We start from the raw sequence: 20,467 nt of genomic DNA, 5'->3' as shown, positions 1-20,467 counted from the left end.
CGACATTATCTGAAAAATGTTGAATGTTGGATCTGAAAATTGGCCAGGCCAATAATCAGTTGACCCATAGTATACAGTATATACATACACATTTTTTATGCGCCAATCCCTGCATCCACGGTTTTCCATTTTAAAGAATAAATTATACTATATTATCTCTGTGGGACCAAGTCCTACGCCCCTGTGCATATATGAGAATATACATTATGAAGCGCAGAAATACCATAGACATTATGTATAGTGTATGACTTACTTGTATTGTACTTTTGATAGTTAAGTTTCATCATTTCTTGTGAGAAAATTACTTCTGACACTTAGGTATATATGGGTGACTTTCACTTTTATCAAAGTAATATTTTCTAATACCTTTACTTTAACTCACATATGACTTTTGGGAACTTTTTAAACCTGATACTGCTGGTTGTAGTTTATCATTTATTTTTGTGTTCAGTTTGTAGATCAGCACAAACAAATTATTTTCTTCTATCTGAAGATGCAGGTTGGCAACGGTATATCCATGATTCTGGCCCTGTCTGCCCTCCTCTCCCTTGTTCTCTTGTCTCTACCCACTACACTTCAATTGCAGCTTCATGCAAATGAGTCTCCTGTCCTGCAGAGGAGAAAAGGTGGGAAACCAAATTGGATCGAATGTAATTCAGTTCACCAAGCAGGGAATGAATCGATAATGCTGAGAGATGGCTTTCGAAAGGACTGAGTGCCCACCTTGTGTAAGAGGCACCTTCTGTTTACAACGCGACCTGGGCCTGCCTGCTTATGTATTTTACGACAGGTTAATCAAGAATCACAGTACCCGGCGCTTCATTCCTGACATCTCTTCTTGTGATGTTCGCCACGCAGCACTTCAGAAAATGTCCCGCCTGTTTGCATTCTCAAGTGTGATAGGTCGGCTTGAATGGTTTTCCCATTCACTGCAGATTTGCATTCTCATCTTTGTGTAACGTATTCATGGAATATAGCTGAGCAAACAAATTGGTATAGTTTGCATTTACTCTCAGGCCCATCAAGCTGCTTACAAGATACAATGCTTGTGTACTTGTACACACAGATGCCTCGTACGGTGTCCAGCAAATGCACTCAGAATGAAACTTTACTTAAGCAGTTGATTTCTCTGACTTTCTCTCAGTCTAACACAAACACACACACACACACAGTTAGACCACATTGCATACAGATGATTACACATGCACACTGGACGAATTCATCCTTTTTGTATTTCCACTTGTTTTTCACAATTAAATACTGGCAAATGACTGGGTAGCACTCAATTTTCATATTACTTATGATAATTAAAAAATAATTACATAGTTCTAATTCTTCTTGGATTTTTTATGTGATTATGTAGTATTTATTAGGCAAAAATCTAATTACCCATGTTGCAACAACCAAAGGCAGTTGCACACACATAGGGTGAGGACGCCAGTGATCTGGAGGGACTTTGGAGCTGATCGATTGCTTCTCTGCAACAAGAAAAGCCTGGAGAGATTGTTCGGGGCACCTGATGTGGACTCATTTTTCTTCCAAGAATTTCAAGTACGATCAATTGAAAGGACAACTCATCAAAGCACCTGCTGGATGGACTACATGAGAGCACTTAGAGACCCCACTGTAGGAGTTGGGAGAGGAAGCTACAGAAAATGATGTCGGGGTTACTGTGGTTGCTCTGTGCAAAGTACTGTCCACTACCTGACTTAAAAAATGGATGGCTGGATGCAAGGAGCAGCCAAGGCTTTATCAGAAGTGCATCAAGCCAAGGGGTTTGGAGGCATCTTTGCCATCAGAAAACCTGTAGAAATGTTAATACCAAAAGCATCTTTTAGCGGACGATTATCTAACTTTAGTAGACTTTATTTCATGCAAATGTGCTGTCTCTTCATTTAGCTCTCTACCTTCCAAAACAAATGCTTCTGAAGGAGTCAAAAAGACAGAAACTAATGAGAGGTAAAAATATGCTTGTTGTGTCGTGTTCTTTCACATGTTGAAACACAGGCTGGTGACAAACAGCCGCACCACTAATGGGAGATTTTGGACTGCAGCCCAGTCGCCTGAACAAAATGCTGGCTGTTAACGCTCCTGCAAAACCAGTGACACTTTTGTATGTGATTGAACACTTACCATATTGACATTTCTACAATTACATGTCATATCACATTCACATGACATGTTTATGACCTGACTTTCATATCGAGAGGTGGAGGGGATGGCGGTGGAGTTAGGCGGGGAGGTTGCCAAGCCAGTGACCACAATTCGAGACTGCGCTTCAACATTTGTAAGTGTTAATATTTATATACATAATATTGATATTTTTAAGGACAATTTTCATGAAATGTTCAGAAACATTTGATAGTTTTGTGGCGACAAAACCAGGTGTTTTTAAAGAAACCTTGGGACACTTCCTACCATGTTTGTGGTATTTTAAGCCAACACATGATCATTTCCTAACCCTAACCAAGTGGTTTATGTGCCTAAACCTAACCAGAGTACAAGCACAGCATTCTCACAAAAAATTGAACCTAAAGAAATATTGCAACATGCAGAAATGTCAAGTTGAACATAACCGTGGTTTGCAATGTGGTACAATGTTTATTCTTACGACTGGGCTGTTGACCGACATGCTTCAGGGTTCAGATGCCTTGAAGCTGTTGGTCCACATTGGCTGCTTGTGTAGTATGTGGCGGATCCATTGCTGAGCTGCTGCGGCTCACTCACTTGTTTGTCTCCACCATCCTGCAATGCCCTATCTTTTTGCATGGAGTTTGGGTTGATATCAATAAATATGATGACATGATTTTCCTTTACCCCCACTGAAAGAGTGAAAAAGCGGGAGGGGGAAAGGGAGGGAGGGAGGGAAAGAAAGAAGAAGAGAGTGCACAGGGAAAAAAAATGCTCTTACACCTGTTTGTCTGTGAGATATTCCACAGAAACAGACATTTACAGCTGTAGTGAAACGCTGGTATGATGTGGATATCACTGTCTACAGGTCGTTTTAGGTCTTTTTTTGCCAAGAACTACGCATGTGTCGTGCTAAAAATAGGTAAGACTCTGAATCTCTAGATGAAGTGCCACTGCAGCCTTGCGTGACACACTCGTGAGAAGCGCAACTCACGCCGGCGGTGTGGCTGCGCTAACCTGTTAATGTGGACGGCGAAAATGAAAAGCAGCACGTTACATTACGCGCTGCTCACCCAGCCAGTGCAGACAGCCTTTAACTAAGACCATTTAATTTGCCACAATCTGTTTAGAGCAGTGAAAAGAGTAGTCTGTGAAAATCCCTAAAACAGCAACCTTTTTCAGAGTGCTTGGACTACAACATGTCTTGTGTAATCTTATGTTTGATTAAAGAGGACCTATTCATTCTGAATAAAGCAGGTGGAACTTATAAGGTGGCTACGGGTGTATGTCTTCAGGCTGGGCCTTTTGTCTCTTTCCCCAGTGTAAACTCTTGTGCAGACTCTATAGTTTGCCAGCTACTGGGCGAAGCTATGGAAAACAGGGATCCATTAGCAGACCATTAGCATTTTGTTTGAACAGTTCCTGGCTGTGCCTCTCTCCTCAATTTAGGATGGAAGTGAGAGGGGCAGAGAGAGCAGAAGGGAGAAAGGCAGTCAATGTACTGAGTGATGTACTGAGTGACGGGAAAGATGGAGACTCAAAAAAGTAGCTTTTCATCTCATGACAGCCACACCTCAAAGAGAAAGAGAAGGGGTAGCAAAGCTGAGGGAAAGGGAGAGCTAAAAATGCAAAGTCAGAATTACAAAGACGTGGAATATTGCTGGAGGGATCAGGAGAGAGAGGTAGTGGAAGGTGGGCTGTAAAGGAGTGAAGGGGAGCAGGGTAGAGGTAGTGACGGAGGCAAAAAAGACATCAAGGTATAGGAACAGAAGGGGAGGAAGGTAGCTGAGACCTCAAACACATTAAGAATGACTGATGGAGGAGAGGTGTGATTAAAGTTCCATTAAGCGATATTAACATTAAATAAATGTCTGCGTAATTAAACTGTCTGTATAATGTGGAAAGGTTTCTTGTAGGCAACTGCCGAGCCTACAGAGAATCCACACATGGCAGCGTGTAGCTAATTGTTTGGCTTCTCCATGTATGGTTGTTCCCCATTGGCTCGTATTGACCCACTATGTAGGCACCCATTTTCAGCAAACAAGCTCAGACAAGCCAAGTTTCACCACCTGCCCAGTGCGAAATGGCAGACAAAGAAAGCAAAACAACAGGAGATTTTTTTTCGCGAGGAGATGTACCATACAAGGGCTTAAAGTTGAGGGAGTATTGGCCAGAAAAAACAGACTTCAAAGGGATGCCCTTGTTGCTGTTTCTGCTGAATGTGTAATAAGGTTGTCATCATGAGCCACATGACCTTGAGGAGCCTCAACTCTGCCGGTGTTAAGTTGCCATCACATTATTTTGATGTCTTTATCCTCTCTGGAGGTGAAGAATCCATATGAATACATCAGACAGGAAAAACTTTTCAGGATGGACTGCTGAAGACACTAAAACTTAGATAGCCAAACCCAAGGGGACATTTCTTTGACTGTTCCATTCCATCAAATGAGAAATAAAACCTTCTGTATAATTCCATACACACTTTACAATGGTGACACATTAGTTTAGTTAATGCAGTGATAAGCATTAGCTAACAGTTAAATAACACTTAAATAATGTGTCTAATAATCATTTTCTAATGTCTAATAATGTCTAGTGTCTAATAATAATGCTTTTCATGTTAACTAAGCTAATAATTTATACATTATTCAATAGTTTAAGACACTATTAACATACAGTAATACAAAGTACAATTAATACAATACTCATCATTACTTAATGTTAACAAATGTCTCTTTTATAATTTCTTAAGGGTTAACATCTTAATTAAGGTACTAGCCAATATTAGTATATGGTTGATAATGATTTTCATTAACATTTGCAGCATATTATGAAATTCACAACAAAGCCATTTTATTGTATAAAATATAAAAGTTAATTTTAGGGTATAAATTGTGCACTTACTTGTCCATCCTCCGTATTGGGACTTAATATTTTGAGCTCAGTGGAGACACTCCATCGTCTTCATGTAGAGGCTTGCTGTTTCATTACATTCATGCAGACATTCCTTAACTTAGAGCCTAACTTCTAAATTAATGTGCATGTAAAACTGTTTAAGCATCACTTACCCATGAGTGGCAGTTAATGAATGCTCTTTGTGTCCGCCATTTCAAACTTCTGTTCCTTAAGTTACACTTCATAAATGCATAATGAAGCTGAATAGGCATTAATGAATCATGAGTAACCATTTAGGCATCCGTCCAGTTTTTATAAACTTCATGAAATTGCTTGGCTGTTAACTTAATGATGTACATTAATTAACATTATTGCAAACAGTTGCATAATGCTTATTGCCTAATGCTTATTATGGTAGCAATCAACTGTTGATGTTTATTACTGTATTAATTAATGTCAATAGCATCTTTATAAACTATTGACTAATGTAAAGCCTAGATAATATCTTAGTCTACATGTACACTTTCCTTATCTTTCTACCAGAGCCATGATTACTTTGAAACACCAGGCACTAGACTGGAATTTAAAATGTGGGTCTGAACAGAGACTGGCCACTTAATATGCATTTTGTTATTATAAGCAGTTTAAGAGGTTTACCTGATTAATGAGGCCATGGACATCTCCAATGGCACTTGAAAGCACTTGTGACGGACATACAGACAGATGTTCCCAGTAACTCAAGTCACCATACCCAAGGAGGGCTGTGTTGCCCCGAGCAACACTGTCTCTTCACCCATTGAGAGGCATCCATGACAAACAGGCATGTCCTGCAGCGTGGCTGCCACTGGCTTGCTGCCCTGCTTTCATGTATCCAAGCTCAAAGCTGAGGCAAAAACGGGATGAAGAAAAAGTTAGAGTGGGGAGACTAACAAAGTTAGAGAGAAAGCTAAGGAGAGAAAACAACAGAGTACGGGTGAGGGGTTGAAAACAAACAACACTCACGTTCACTGGGGCTACAGCATTCACGAAACAATGGATTGGAAATTAATGGGTTGGTCATACACACTTGATCTGATGCAGCATTGGCAGTGGCCACCAGAGAGTCTGAGCACAATTAGAACTGGTTTTGGGGCACTGATTTTCTGATAGATGGCTACTTAGAAGCCCTATACCTCCTGAATAAGAAACCCAGGGCAGTGTCTGGGGATGCTACATCAATGCTACTCACGTAACATGCAGAAAATAGAGGGGATGACTGGCGGTAGGGGGGAGCCGGGCTATTTGGAGTAAATCCACTGATGTACAATGAGTGCACATAAGCAGCATCGGCGAGAAAGGAAGGCACACAGAGAATGCAGGCATTTTATGAATGCAGGTGTAGCTCAGAAAATAGTTTGGTTTCCTCGGACAATTGTTGATTTTGTAGATTTTTCTTGTGCAAAAAAAAAGTTAATTCAACCTCTGTGGGGAACTTTTGAACACCACGTACAAAAAAAAAAAAAAAACAGGCTTATAGTTTCTTGCAGCCATCTAGCTGTTTATATTTTTTCTGCATATTTCCCTGCAGAACATTTCTAGTTCTGATATATTCATAAATAATTTTTATTCACTGCACCTTTGAGATATAATCACAAATATTCAGTAATATGCAAGTCTGAGGATTGCGAATGCCAATGCAAGACCTTTATCTCTCATTTCTACAGTAGTTCATGGTTGATTTTTAAGGGGATCAGTATTTGTAACAATGAACCTTTTTTTCAGATTTATTCGACATTATGTTTCCAGATAAGGTTGATACTTCAGTCAGCCTCCCAGCGATCCCATTTTACATTGTGCCCACAGACAGACAACAGAATTGCTAAGATTATCTGAGGTAGTGTTGGTGATGTTTTGTAAGCTATTCAAATCACAGAAGTGGTGGGTGGAACTGAAAAATGTAGACAAGGTTGACATCCTTTCCGGCACAAAAGGGACAGTGAACTATATAGATGTCTCCGTCTGTCTCTGGCCACTTGGAGTATCTGTTACCCATTCAAAAACGTGGAAATGGAACTGGGTTGATGTGATCTAGGCCGTCCCCAGAGAAGATATCAACTGATCTGTGCAAGTATCACTTAGTGCACCCTAAATAGCTACAAATTTTTCTAATAAAGTGAGTTCAAAGTATTTACCGCCTGGTTAGCAATTGTCAGTGAAGGTGCTTTCTGTCCAACTTGGAACATCTTATGTCAGACAGAGCAGATGTAGTGAAAGTCCTGCGTTTTCATATTGCTGTGTGCTTTGGCAAACAGACCAATAGCTTTCTCTGGCACTGTAATATCAGTACTTTGCTGTCCAGGATGTGTTCAAGGTAAGAATTTCTGTGTGTGAGTTGGTGACAGCTTGTAGTTCAGGTTTGATCGCATGGGCAGATTCATGTTTTTCAGTAGTATTCAGTACTATTTCCTGTATTGGTACAGTTTTATATGAGTCAAACTTTGTTTCATATTACAAGTCCAGCATATGTCGAGTGCTTATTTTGCTGGCAAATCTGCAGGAATTTCATATTTGCCTGCATCCTAGCTCACTCCAGTGCAGTCAGATATGATTTCATAATTTTTTCGCCACATGGAAGCACTAACTTATTGGCATTGTTTTGGTTTGTATCATTACTACTAGTTGACTCCATCTGCCGTGTTTGCGAGAGTTGTCAGCGTTCTATCAACATGTTGCGTCCTGTTGCATCCAATTCACGTCAAAAAGTTTTTATTCATTTTATTCTTCAAGCAACTTTAGCCATCACTAAATGCTGATAATGTCTTGAGAAACGTGTCACTGTGTTTACCAGCTCCCTTGGTTTGTGTTTACCCTTGATTGTCTGTAAAGGGGACATCCAACTTTATGAATCAATTCTCGTCTCTATTCATGCAACACTTATTGAGACCCAAATTTATACTATACAACATCCCCATTTCTCAGAGGAGGAACCTTCAGAATGGGACAACCTCACTGACTTTTCATGAAATATTTGGCTGTGAAGTCTGAACTTATGTATTCCTTATGGGTACCAGGTTTTTTTCTTGGCTTTGACTGAAGCACCAGCTGGACATGTCCTGGCTGGTGTTGACTGACTGACAGTTTGATGGAGTGTGTGATTGGCAGGTAGGTACAATCTTCTTTGTGCTGTCGCTCTAATGATCAGATGTACACAGTGAATCAATATTTTAATATTTATATAACACATCAGAAGTTGTGATGTTAATTATGTAGAAAAGATCACATTCTGTTGGCAAAGAGGTTGTGCAGTACCTTAATCCTGTAAAGCAAAAAGCTGGAACACATTTATAATTAGATCCATCACTTTTGAGGGGTGCCTCCTCACAGGATGTAGCTCTGTTTATAGCATGTTGCTTGGCGTCAGTCTGCAACCAGTCGACTTTCGACAACTCTCTCACAGAATCAAAATAAACACTTAAGTCATGCAAATGGATTATTATTGGAGGCTGTCAGTTAATGCAGCTCTGAGCACAGTATTTGCAACGGTCACATAACTGTGGATATGTATAAACAATAACTTACTGAGTAGAAGTAAACAACAGATGAGGCACAAAAAAATGCATTTTGCCCTGCCAGAACACACAACATTTATTTTGGAATAAGTTGTTTTGAAAGGAAATGTATTATTATTACTGTCATATATTTTTATTAAATGCTTTTATAAGGGACAAATAAAAAATTAAAATTGTAGGGATTTATAATAATAGCTTCAAATCATTATTAGTTTTTATTTATCCGTCCATCTGTTTGTGCCATCATGCAAAAGATTTTGAATGATGGTATTTGGAATTTTGCTTACAAGCTTACAACGTCTACGTGACAACAATATTTCATGAAGCCAAAGAAGCTCCCTTCTGTATCCCCGATTATTATCACACTCCAGTTGGGCTTGTCCGCTGTCCCTTTTGGCTGTGCCAGGTCAAACCGTGCCACACAAGTTGTGTCCATTACCAGTTTAACTGCGCCGAGTTAAGCTGAGCCAGGCCCAGGACGGACAATCTCTGGGGCGGCGCCAATGCACACCTGCCCGACCTCCAAGCGGACTGCGGTATCGTATCAAGACTGCGGCCGGCCCGTGACGACACCCAATCTCTGCCTCAAACAATCGTGTTTCAATTGCGAGACGAGAGAGAAAGACATTTTTAAAAGTCTGTGTGTTCAGCTCTCTGTACTGCAGCTTCTAATCAGATCTCTGCTGTTTGAAGTTTAGTTTCACTCCTGCGTCCCTGTCTGTGCTGTTAGATATCTTTTTTCCTTTGTTTTTACTGTTTGTGTATACACTTCCTGATTTTGCTGCATTTTTAAACAAAAGCTTTTAACGAACAAACTATCAGGGGACTGAATGTATAGGTAATGGAAGGTGTTTTATTTTGACCACGCCTCAAGACAAGCACGTCATCAGTTAAAGACACCTTCAAGTGGGTAGACATGTTCCCTGCCACGCTTGGCTGACATGCAGAGTCATGCTGAGTCAAGCACATGTGTCTGGAAAAGCCCATGAAATCTGTGAGGATTGGCTCATGAATCTGGTGTGTACATAAGCACTGAAGTGAGCCGTCAAGTCATTTAAGAATTGACTTGAAAACTGGGGGGCCTCTGAATGAGTCACTGCTCGTGTCCTTCAGATTTGGGCATCAGAAGGCTGCATTTCTCAGCCGTATATGGAGTAGACTTTGGAATGGCCTTGTTGACTCTGTATTATGTATTCTGCTCTAAGATATAAACTCTGATGGAAGCACCCCCTGAATAAAGACACAAAATCGAGTTTCCTTGAGAAAAATTCCTCAGCCTGTCCTGTTAAGTAAGCTTTGAGCAAATACTTTTCTGTCCACCTCGGTTAACTACGTCATGTCATTGATTTAGCACTTTCTCTAGGTGGCATCTGGTGTTCAGAGTAGTCCAAGGCATGTTGGCAAACTTAGCTCTACATTCTTACCATATTGGCTCTTGCATGCTTTGAAATTCTGGCTGAAAAAGTGGGTGTTGAATATAATTGAGTAGCACTGTCTCAACCTTGCTGAAGCGTTGCCTGTTGCGTGCTCTACCCTTTATTAAAACTGATAAAAAGATAGGTGTCTGCTTTGTTATTTTAGGATGATTGATGATGGATTTTTTTTTAAATAATGAATTAATTATAATGAGACTAGTGACTGGACCTTCATCTGGGTATTTCTAAGGTCCTTTGTCTTTGTGCAGTTACTTTTAGAGATGAAAAAAATAGCAGTGCAACAATCAATATATTTATTTTAGGCGTCATTACCTGCTGGTAAAGCAAACTTGTGTCACAGTTCATTAATTACCAACTTATAATTAGAGTTCAAACAAAGGCTCATGTGTACACATAATGACAAACATTCATTCAGTTAATGCTGCAGCTGCACATTAAAATTGCATTTCCTGTGGAGCCTGACGTCACAGAAAGGACTTCCACAGCAAATTAGTCATTCAAACAACCATGTCGAAAACTGTCACTCTCTCAAAGAACAGCCAGATGGTGAATATCTGAGCTAACGGCCAGGAAGTGTTTTCTTCCTCACCAAAAATGACTCAAACAAGGACACACCATGAACTGCACAAAACAAAACAAAAGTCTTGTTTGGACTGAAATGACATAGATTGCTACTGTTAAAATAAATGAGAGAATAGTGATCTGAATTACGAGATTAGAATGACAACACCTACAGACAGAACAAAGGAGAAGACCGTGGCTTCGACCTCCGTGGTTCACCATTAATAGAGGTGTGCAATCAAAAAAAAGGTCATTCCATTGTGTCCTGGCAAGGCAGGGGCTCTTTGAAGGGAGCAATTATAGCATTCACTGCTGCCAGGGCCCTGACTTATATGTCTTCGGAGAGTGCACTGTACACATAGTCCATTTTGCTTTTGCCCTATTTACCATCATTCTGTCTTCACATGCTGTTCTGAGCTCTTGTTACGACTGATGCGGCTTCCAGTACAAAGACCTAATTACAGTAATGGCAAGGGATAAACAGATAAACAAGCAAGCCGATGAACTGCAGGCCATGACGGCAGTTTGATAATATGTAAACCTCCCACGCTGCTTGCATAAAATCCATCCCAACCAGCCAGTTAGCAAGTCGGGGGGACCAGCCAAGGGCTACACCAAAGCGTATTACAAATACGCATTAATATGATACAGCTCTGTGTAATTATTCAGGAGATGTCCGGTGGTCTCATAAAACATTCCATTAAAATCAAATCAAATTCCTTTTTAAATGTATTTTTGAATTAGAACATGAACATGTTGGAACATACGCATGGGTGTGTATGTGAGGTGTGAATATATTCAAGGCATGTGCAGTAGCTCCAGGCAAGATAGCAGAATAAGGAATGGGTGACTAATGAGAACTTGTTTTAACACCATTGCCTCGACTCTCTGGATGTAGTGCCTAATCGTGACCGCGCATCGGGTCCGTCGCTTAACCGCAAGACCCTGTCTTCACAGTGAAGGACTTGAAGCAGGTGTCGGAGAATGGATGGTGGAGATCTAGGAATCTGTTGTTGTCCTTGATGCTGCATAGTCCGGGATTATTGATCCAAGGAAAAGCACTCAATCATGACTGTGTGCCTTCTGTGGAGCCAGCAAAAAATCTCTCGCCTGAAAATGAGTCCCAAGGTGCAGCCCCCGTCGGGTTTTCCAACACAAACAGACACACAAATTACCCATAAGAATGTGTATATGTGTGCATGCACATATGCACCGAAGGCATTTTCATTTAATCTCCATTAGTGTAAACTGAAGTCAAGTCAAATGTGAGTGGTTAGCATATGTAAAAGAATGAGAAAAGAATGTGAAAGGGGAAGAAGAAGTAAAGGTGCTGCTGCAAATAGAAATGAACAAATACATGATTCTATTGTTATGGATGATTGACAAACGATTGTTTTTCTATACCAATAGCACAATTTAAGCCTGCGGTACAGTGATGTTTATCTAAAGATAGATTGGTGACATGTCCAGGCCTGTCCAGTTCATTGCAAGATAGGCTCAGTCTTTCTTAATACTGAACATCTAAAGAAGATAAATGTATGGATAACAATAATTCCAATAATAGTGTGCTAAGACATTTATTTCTGGGCTTCATACTTAAGGAAGAATCTGATTCAGCAATACAAAGACAGTAGAAAAAACAACTTAAAACATTTTCAACCTGAGTTGCAATCACGTAGGTGGGAATACATTGTCTGGTGCTATTACTTTTACTGACGGGTAATTGTGTGTGTGCAACCGAGTTAAAAATGTCTGAGTCAAAGTTTTGAGTCTCAAGTGTAAAAAAAAAAAAGAGACTAAAATAAGAAGACAATAGTGAGAGGAGAGAGGCAACAAAGTAAAATATTGAATTGCACAAAAGTACAAAGAGGGATTCAGATCTGCAGAACTTGAATAATCGACATCAGGTTAACGTTGCCGGAGCAGCGCGGATATTAACGATTCAGCAACTAAACCTGAACTTCTGCTGCACCTAATGGAGTGTAGGTGAGATGAGAGGCAAGGGAGGGAGAAAAGGGCCTGACCTGTTTGGGCTGACGGATGATATCAGTAAGGACAGGCTCCTTTGCGATTTGTCCACCTGAGCGCACTGAATGAACTTTTTGTGGTGATTTTTCTTTTCAGGACATAATGAAACCGGCTCTCTAAATTGTTGTTCATTTTGACTAGTTCTCCAAAAACTGTAACTGTGTAGAAGAGCATGTTACAAAACCAACTGCATATAAATGTCAGACAGTATAAATATAAATGTCTGTCAACGGTAGGATTGACAATGTCTGCCGAATTGCCATGATGATGTCTTCAGTGAAATATGGCGATGGACGATGACGTCATTGTTTTTGGGGGAGGTAGTAATGTGTTTCTGAATTTGTGTTAAAAGTTAAGAAAGATTTTTGAAATTACGTAGTTTCCATCATCATGTTGTAATTTTAAGTTGTAATGTGTAAGAACTGGCCGAGTCCAAAGGTACCTCCAAAACTGTAGGGGGCAGCATAACCACACACTATACTCTTTGCTGTAGTTATCTTTGGCTGTAGCAACTAGCTGCCGTCAGCTAATTAGCTCAGTCAGCCTTGGAGCCACCGGCCCTATTACTCAGTCTGCCTGCACCACAACTACTGTAGGGGATACAGTACAGAGGTGATTTACGGTGGCTCTGACCAGGGATATGACCTCGGGGATGAGGAGACATGGCAGTCAAGGACAGGAGAGGCATGCAGCGACAGAGGACAGAAAGAGAGCGAGTCGGACATTTTTAGCGGGTGAAAACAACGGGTAGAGCTGGAATGTTTTCACATATTACTGTGTGAATTGAGGATTTACTTCGACCAAACCAGAGGAATGAATTTGGAAAGAGAAACCAAGACTGTTGGTGAGTTGTGTTTTGTTTCTGTCGAGTTTGAATGAAGCTTGTCTATGATGAGTTGATGAGCAATTAAACTCGTCTTGGTTTATTTAAAAAGAAACTTGAACTCAGGAGTACAGTATTTTCTGTTAAATAAGCAAAATAGGTGTAAAAATACCTAATTTCTTGATGATTCTTTCTTGGGTTTATTTTATTTACATATTAGCAAACTTGCCACTACATCACCCAGCTGAACCAACGGCAGCTGTGCAGTACAAAGTGGTATTGGGAGACAGGAGATGGACTGGGCCAGTAGACATCATAGATGTCTTTGACATAACGTCAACACTGTTGTGTCTGTGTTCACTCTGTTGATAATGTTAGTTCATTTTTTGAATATTTTAAACTAGAATTCTGGCCATATATTACAAATTGCTCCCTTAAAATGCGCATAAAAACACATTAATGAAAGCACAACTACTGACTCTGTGACCGTCGGCACATTTTGATTCACTGTATTCAACAGCTGGAGTGCGTCAGTGGAGTGCAATCTGAACTGTATTTGGCGATGTTTGCTTTTTCAGGTGAACATATGGAGAGATCCCTTTCATCAACCCTGAATTAATTAACTTGATGGACTGACATGAGCAGAATTTTGATAACACAAGTAACAAATATTCAGAGCTGTGTCCTTCACAGCCACCAAGCAAAAGGTGAATAATGCAGCAGAGATTTTAAGAGCACCATGACAAAAATATGCATGAATGTTGAATCTTAAACAGCACATCCAGGAGTCGAACCAAGCAGTTGTTTGCTGACTCCAAAGCAAAAATAAGTCTACGAACCATCAATCATACTCGTGAGCAAGACCCTGAGATACTTAAAGTCCTCATGTGGGGCAACAACTCAGTCCCAGCTCGGGACAAAACAACCTTTTCCTGGCAGAGAGCTGTGGCCTCAGATTTGACAGTGTCCACAACAATCAACCAAAAAAAAAAAAAAAAAACTGAGAATGGACCCGACTTTGGGCCAAGAATATGGATCTGACTCCAAACTGTGGTTGAACAAGAACAGAATGATAAAAAGAAAGGAGTTATTTAGACTGTAGAAAGTGAGAACGCAGAGAAAAACTGCTGCCACAAAGTTCCAGAGCTGAGGTGACTTCTTTAAATTGCTTCTTTTGTCCAATCAACAGACCTAAACCCAATGATATTGGATGAACAATGGAAAGGAGAGAAAAGCAGCAAATCCTCACATCTGAGGAGCTGCAACCTGAGGATGTGTGGCAATCTTGTTTGACAAATGACTTCAACGATTAATTAACTCATCAAAATTGTTGTCCGTTCTCTCTCTTTTTTCGACTACCTATTTGATTCATCACCTAATCCTTTTAAGCACTAATTGAATTCGATGAACGCTAATCGATTCAGCAGTAGTTGAATGCCCTCTTCCATACTCTTCCTTCCCTCCTTTCCTCTTTCTTCTTTTTATTTCGTTTGCAAACGCTGTGGGACGCAATCAGGGACAACTGCCATTGTCACTCTCATCACTTGCACGTAAGCCCTTGTCCGACCCCAAGGACGAGTGCACTCAATAACTGTCCCTGTCCAGACGCGGTAAGCCTGTGCCACAATCCCTTAAACCCCTGAACTCTGACATGCTTCAATGAGGTACATGAATCCTCCTCCTTTGGGAGATTAAATTGAAACTCTTTCCGGCTAAACTCCTGATTAATTGGAATTTTTTTTTAACTCTGCTAATCTGCACTGTTGTGTATTGTCCTCAAGCAGTGGTAAGTGATAACATCAGGCCATACTGATGAGACGTGACAATGCTCCAGATCAGGATTTCTAGACAGAGAAATGATATGGAGACAATGGCCTTGGATGCGTTTCTCAAGCAGCTGCTCCCACTGATGAGGTTTTTTTGCGTCACCTTCATCCCTCACATTAAAAACTAATCAGAGAAGTGAAAATGCAATTTATGCCACTGCTGTGCACAAAGTTTCAGACCCTTGTTGCTGCTTATTTCATTTCAGCCACTACTTTTATTTATTTATGTATTCGAGATAAATGTGTCAACTCAGTTTCTCTTTCCGAGGCGATTATCTGTCATTTCCTCCTTATCTGCCGCCTGTGTCCTACATACGGTTCTGTATTTACCCTTCAAAATTTCTTTATTTTGTGTTGAGTTTTAGATATGAAATTGTAAGCATGGCAGGCCCAGACAGCCTTTTTCACATAGATTTATGGAGGACGTTTATCAATTGTGTTAGTAGCTAACTTTGTCACATACAAACTCCAACATTAATCAACGTTATGACAGTGTGACTTCCATCAGGAATACCTGCTATGTTCTCATGTAGCAGTGATCTATCTATCTATCTATCTATCTATCTATCTATCTATCTATCTATCTGGCTTGGATCTAAGTTGCTATAGTTTACTTGTTTACTCAGACTGCACACTATTGTAATCCCTGAGGTGGGTGGAGTTGCTGGAATCAAAGTGCCCTATGAAGTGAGAACTAGAAATAAAATAAAAAAACCTCTTGAGTCTGTGTGTTTTTGAGTGTTTTTTTGTATATGTGGAGTCAGATCATGATCTTCTACAGTGAGCACTGCAGTCACATACTGTGCTGTACATTGGTTCCACTTCATAGGTTTTCCAGCAGAGTAATTGAACCTCTGGCACAGCTGACCTTTACCATCAATACTGACTTTATATGTTCTCTTTATACTGAATGGGGCCTTTCACTGTTCTTTTTAAAGGCTTAGAACTTGACTGTCAAATTCATATTTACAGTTATGTTATCACTGTCAACATTATGGCTAAATGTAGCCCAAATCACCATGACATAGTGCTAACAACAGTCACTCGCTGGTAGACAACTGGGACTTGACTTGCAGCCGCAACTCAAACGTTTGAAGATATACACTGATCAGACAAAACATTACAAGACTAACAGGTGAAGTGAATAACATTCATCATCTTGTCACAATGCAATGTTCTTCTGGGAAACCTTGGCTCGTACCAGTCAAATGGATGCCACTTGACATGCACCACCCATCCAAAGACCATTGCAGACCAAGAACACTCCCTCATGTCAACACCACTTCCCAATAGCAGTTAACCCCACAGCAGGACAATGTGCCATGCACCACTGCAAAAACTGCTCAGGAATGGCCCGAGGAACATGAGAGAGAACTCAAGGCACTGACCTGGCCCTCTAAATTCTCCAGATTCCAATCAGATTGAGGCAGTTTCACACCAAAGTGTGTAATAGGTGCCAAAAATACATGCTTGTATGAAGGTGCCGTACCAGCAGCAGGCCATTTTGATGGGAGTAACAGACAACAACTTTCAAAGAGTCACAAAATCCATCTCGGAAGGAGTTCAAGGACAGTCAGGTAGTTTATTCAAAGGACTTTAACCAAGGCAACAGGGGCTCTTGTGCCATGTGAAGCAAACAGTCAGTGGTGACTGTGTTGAGGTAGTAGTGCTTCTTTTTAAACAAAACCATGATCTTTTCAAAAGCCTAACAAAGTAGTTTTTGGTGCCTTTATTTTGTAGTACGTTTGTTATTAGTAACCTGACCACAGAAGAGAGACCGTGTTGTTTTCATGGATAGGCGAGGCCAAACATGACAATGACATGGATCTCTTGCATGGTTTGGTGTAATACCAGGTTGCGGTGGGACGTGCCAGAACAACTCAGATCCATGGAGCCCCCACTGTGGATCAGATTTGGCTCTGCCTCATCGAGGCTTGGGCACAGGACCTCTGGGGCTGTCCTGTGGTTTCTGGCACCCAGGCGCAGACGGCAGATCCTTTGAGTCCTGTGGCTTGCAAGGCGGGGCCACCCTGGATTGGATTTATTCCAGCGTATACCACTGATACTTGATCGGATTGGGATCTGGGGAATTTGGAGGCCAGGTCGACACTTTGAGCTCTGTGTCGTGTTTACATTACATTTAGGGCATTTAGCAGACGCCTTTGTCCAAAGCGACTTATAGTAATTCATACATACATTCATACACTGATTGCGGTGGCTGCCATGCAAGGTGCCGACCAGCACATCAGGAGCAGTTTGGGGTTCTATATCTTGCCCAAGGACACTTCGAAATGCAGACCAGGGGAATTGAACCAGCTGCCCACAGTGTTCTTGAGGCCATTTCTCTACAGTTTTGTAGTGTCCCAGGGTGAATTGTCCTGCTGGTTGGACCACTGCCATGAGGGGGTGTTCTTGGTCTCCAGCAGGGTTTCGGTGGTTGGTGCTTGTCAAGTGGCTTCCACGTGAATGCCAGGACCCATGGTTTGCCAGCAGAACATTACATTGTAAAGTGATGATCAGCGTTATTCATGTCACCTGTTAATTCTTTTAATGTTGTGGCTGATTAGTGCATAGTGAAACACATCTTTGATAAACCAAATCTACTCAACAGAGATGTCTCCTTGCCTGTTGGTCTAAATGCTAGTTTTCGGTAAACTAAAGCTGTTTTTTTTCTGTAGTCTGTGGCCAGGCAGGTACACTAGGTCACCAAACTAATGTTAGTAAAAGTGTTGTTATTAATGAGATATGAAAGCATTGAACATATATTTTAGATAAATTCGATATATACACTTTGAAAATAACATGATGAAAAAATGACAGAATATTTTGGGATTGATTCTATTTCCTTATGTTATATACTGGAGCTGACTTACCAAAGTGACATAGCAAAAATGTTGTCAATTTTCACCTCCCTATGTTACAAAACCTCAAGTTTTCCTAACGACCGTTACAGAGAGCACCTTTCCTTCACGGTTCACCGCCCCCAGTATTGGTCCTCAAGTGTCATTTAGCCCCAACTGGGAATGGAGCTCAGATCACAGACTGATTCCTCAGAGAGCTTTGCTGGGTGTGATATTTGGCTTCAGTATCTGACCTCTTATCTGAACCTCTTTAATACTCTTTGTGTATGTCTCTGAGAAAAGATATCTTTCATCCCTGTTTTGCATAAAAATCCCATTAATTTCTCCAGCCTGTTATCGCTGGATACGTTTTGGAGGCATGAGATCCAAGGCCAGTTTGTCACATACTGAGCATATATTTGTATTATCTGTCTGTGGGCCAAATTGTTTTGGAAAGGGACTGGAATCTGACTCGTGATTTGACTTACAGACAATACTTTTTGTTTTTATTATTCAAATTTTAGAATTTGTATACATACATTAAGCAAATATTTAAATATTTTAATAGAGTACTCTCTCTTGTATTCATTTGCTACCCGTTTAGAAACAGTTTCCAGTTTACTAGATAAATAAAGGTAAATCTGCTGCTGAACATTAGACCTGCATTCAATCCTTACTTATATTTGAATTTTTTTGCTGAACATGTGTTACCGTAATTCAAAATGGTCATTGTAGAGGCTGTAACTTGTCGAACTGTTGAGCTGCAATGCATCATGTTATAAGGTGTTTTGTGATGGCCAAACACAGACAAGTGAATACTACTGTGTATCATGTCTGGGAATACAACTGTGCTGTAGTGAAGTGACATGTTCAAACTGTACAAAATCATCAATATATTGATAGGACGCAACACAATAACAGGTAAAAAAAAAAAGGAAAATCATCCTGGCAGACCTACATATGGTATAACAACTCCTCTTGTCTAAACTAAGAGAAGAATACTATATTTGCCGACTGTAAAGCAGTAACTTTGGAAACCCTGGGAGGCATTTACAAAGGTGTCAGTGTCAAGGAAGCATCAATGCTGAGAAGCCCCAAAGCTACTCCATATCAGGGAGAAGTCATTATCACAAGTTCTCACTTCACCTTTGGAATTAAATAAAGTGCAAGTCCCATAACAGCAGGGCCTCCTTGCCTTACATTCAACTTTTATAATGTGTTATTTTTAGGAGACAATATAAAATGCAATAGTAAAGAGCAGTTAATACATCAACTGTAAGTAAGTTTAGTTAGAAAGTAGGCAATGCTGTGTCTTCTGGTTAATGACTATATACCCAGTGAGCAAAAAGTGGTCTAGATCACGTCTTTTAGACATCATTTATGGACATCCAAGATGTCTAAAAGACGTCCTCTGGGGAGCCAGACTGAAAGTTTTTTATACGTCTTTTCTGGACGTTGTATAGACGTTTATATATCGTTTATCAACTAATTCTGGCTGTCAGTGGACGTCCAGATCATAGCCAGTATGAACGTCTATTCTCAACTAAATCTGGATGTCAGTGGATGTCTAGATTATGGCCTGACTATTGACATGGCTAGGCCATGATCTGGATGTCCATAAATGATGTCTAAAAGATGTGATCTAGACCACTTTTTGCTCACTGGGTAGTTGCCACCTTGCCACTGGATAACCCTTAACTAATCATAATATATTATTGCTTTCCCATGTTCACTCTGTCTAAGCTAGGCACAAACAACATAATGTTCTATGGCTCTATGCATCTCAGTAGTTTTAAAAAAAATGTTTTCAACACAGCAGATGTGAATGACAAGACAAATGTCAGTAGCCTCAGGATAAAATAACCATGTTGTTTGGATTATCTATCTGCTAGTGCTTTAAAAAAAAGGTGTAAAATGAAAACATAAAAAATCTATTTCTTTAATCTGCTTTTCCATTTCTTCCATTTGGGGAGATTTCAGTTTGGGCAGTGCAATTCCCATCATGCTTTGGGGGATGGAAACAAGAATTTAACTGTGAGCCACACTTAAGTCCCCACACTTTTTTTTTTAAGCCAGTTGGGGACTTGTCAATATGGCCTTGTGAACACACACTTTCTACTGAGCTCTACCACTGTTTTTTGCTAAAATGACAACAAATTCCCCAGAAGAAGTAATAAAAAGTAAGGATTTTTATTATTTTCAGTAGATACATGTGAGGGTTTCCTATCTATATTTCCATATATGTAAAAGTTACACAGAACTATTATTAGTCATACAGCAAAAGAAAACATTTGCCTGAGGAGAATGCTTCTTTTGAACCCCAGATCTTGCTTTTTTGAAAAAGTCCAGTCTTCCAAAGCTGGTATGCATATCATTACTA

This window comes from Pagrus major, chromosome 12 (genome assembly GCF_040436345.1).
Source record: "Pagrus major chromosome 12, Pma_NU_1.0".
Taxonomy (NCBI): Eukaryota; Metazoa; Chordata; class Actinopteri; order Spariformes; family Sparidae; genus Pagrus; species Pagrus major.
The sequence above is the reverse complement of the archived record's forward strand: the minus strand, read 5'-3'. Positions refer to the sequence as shown.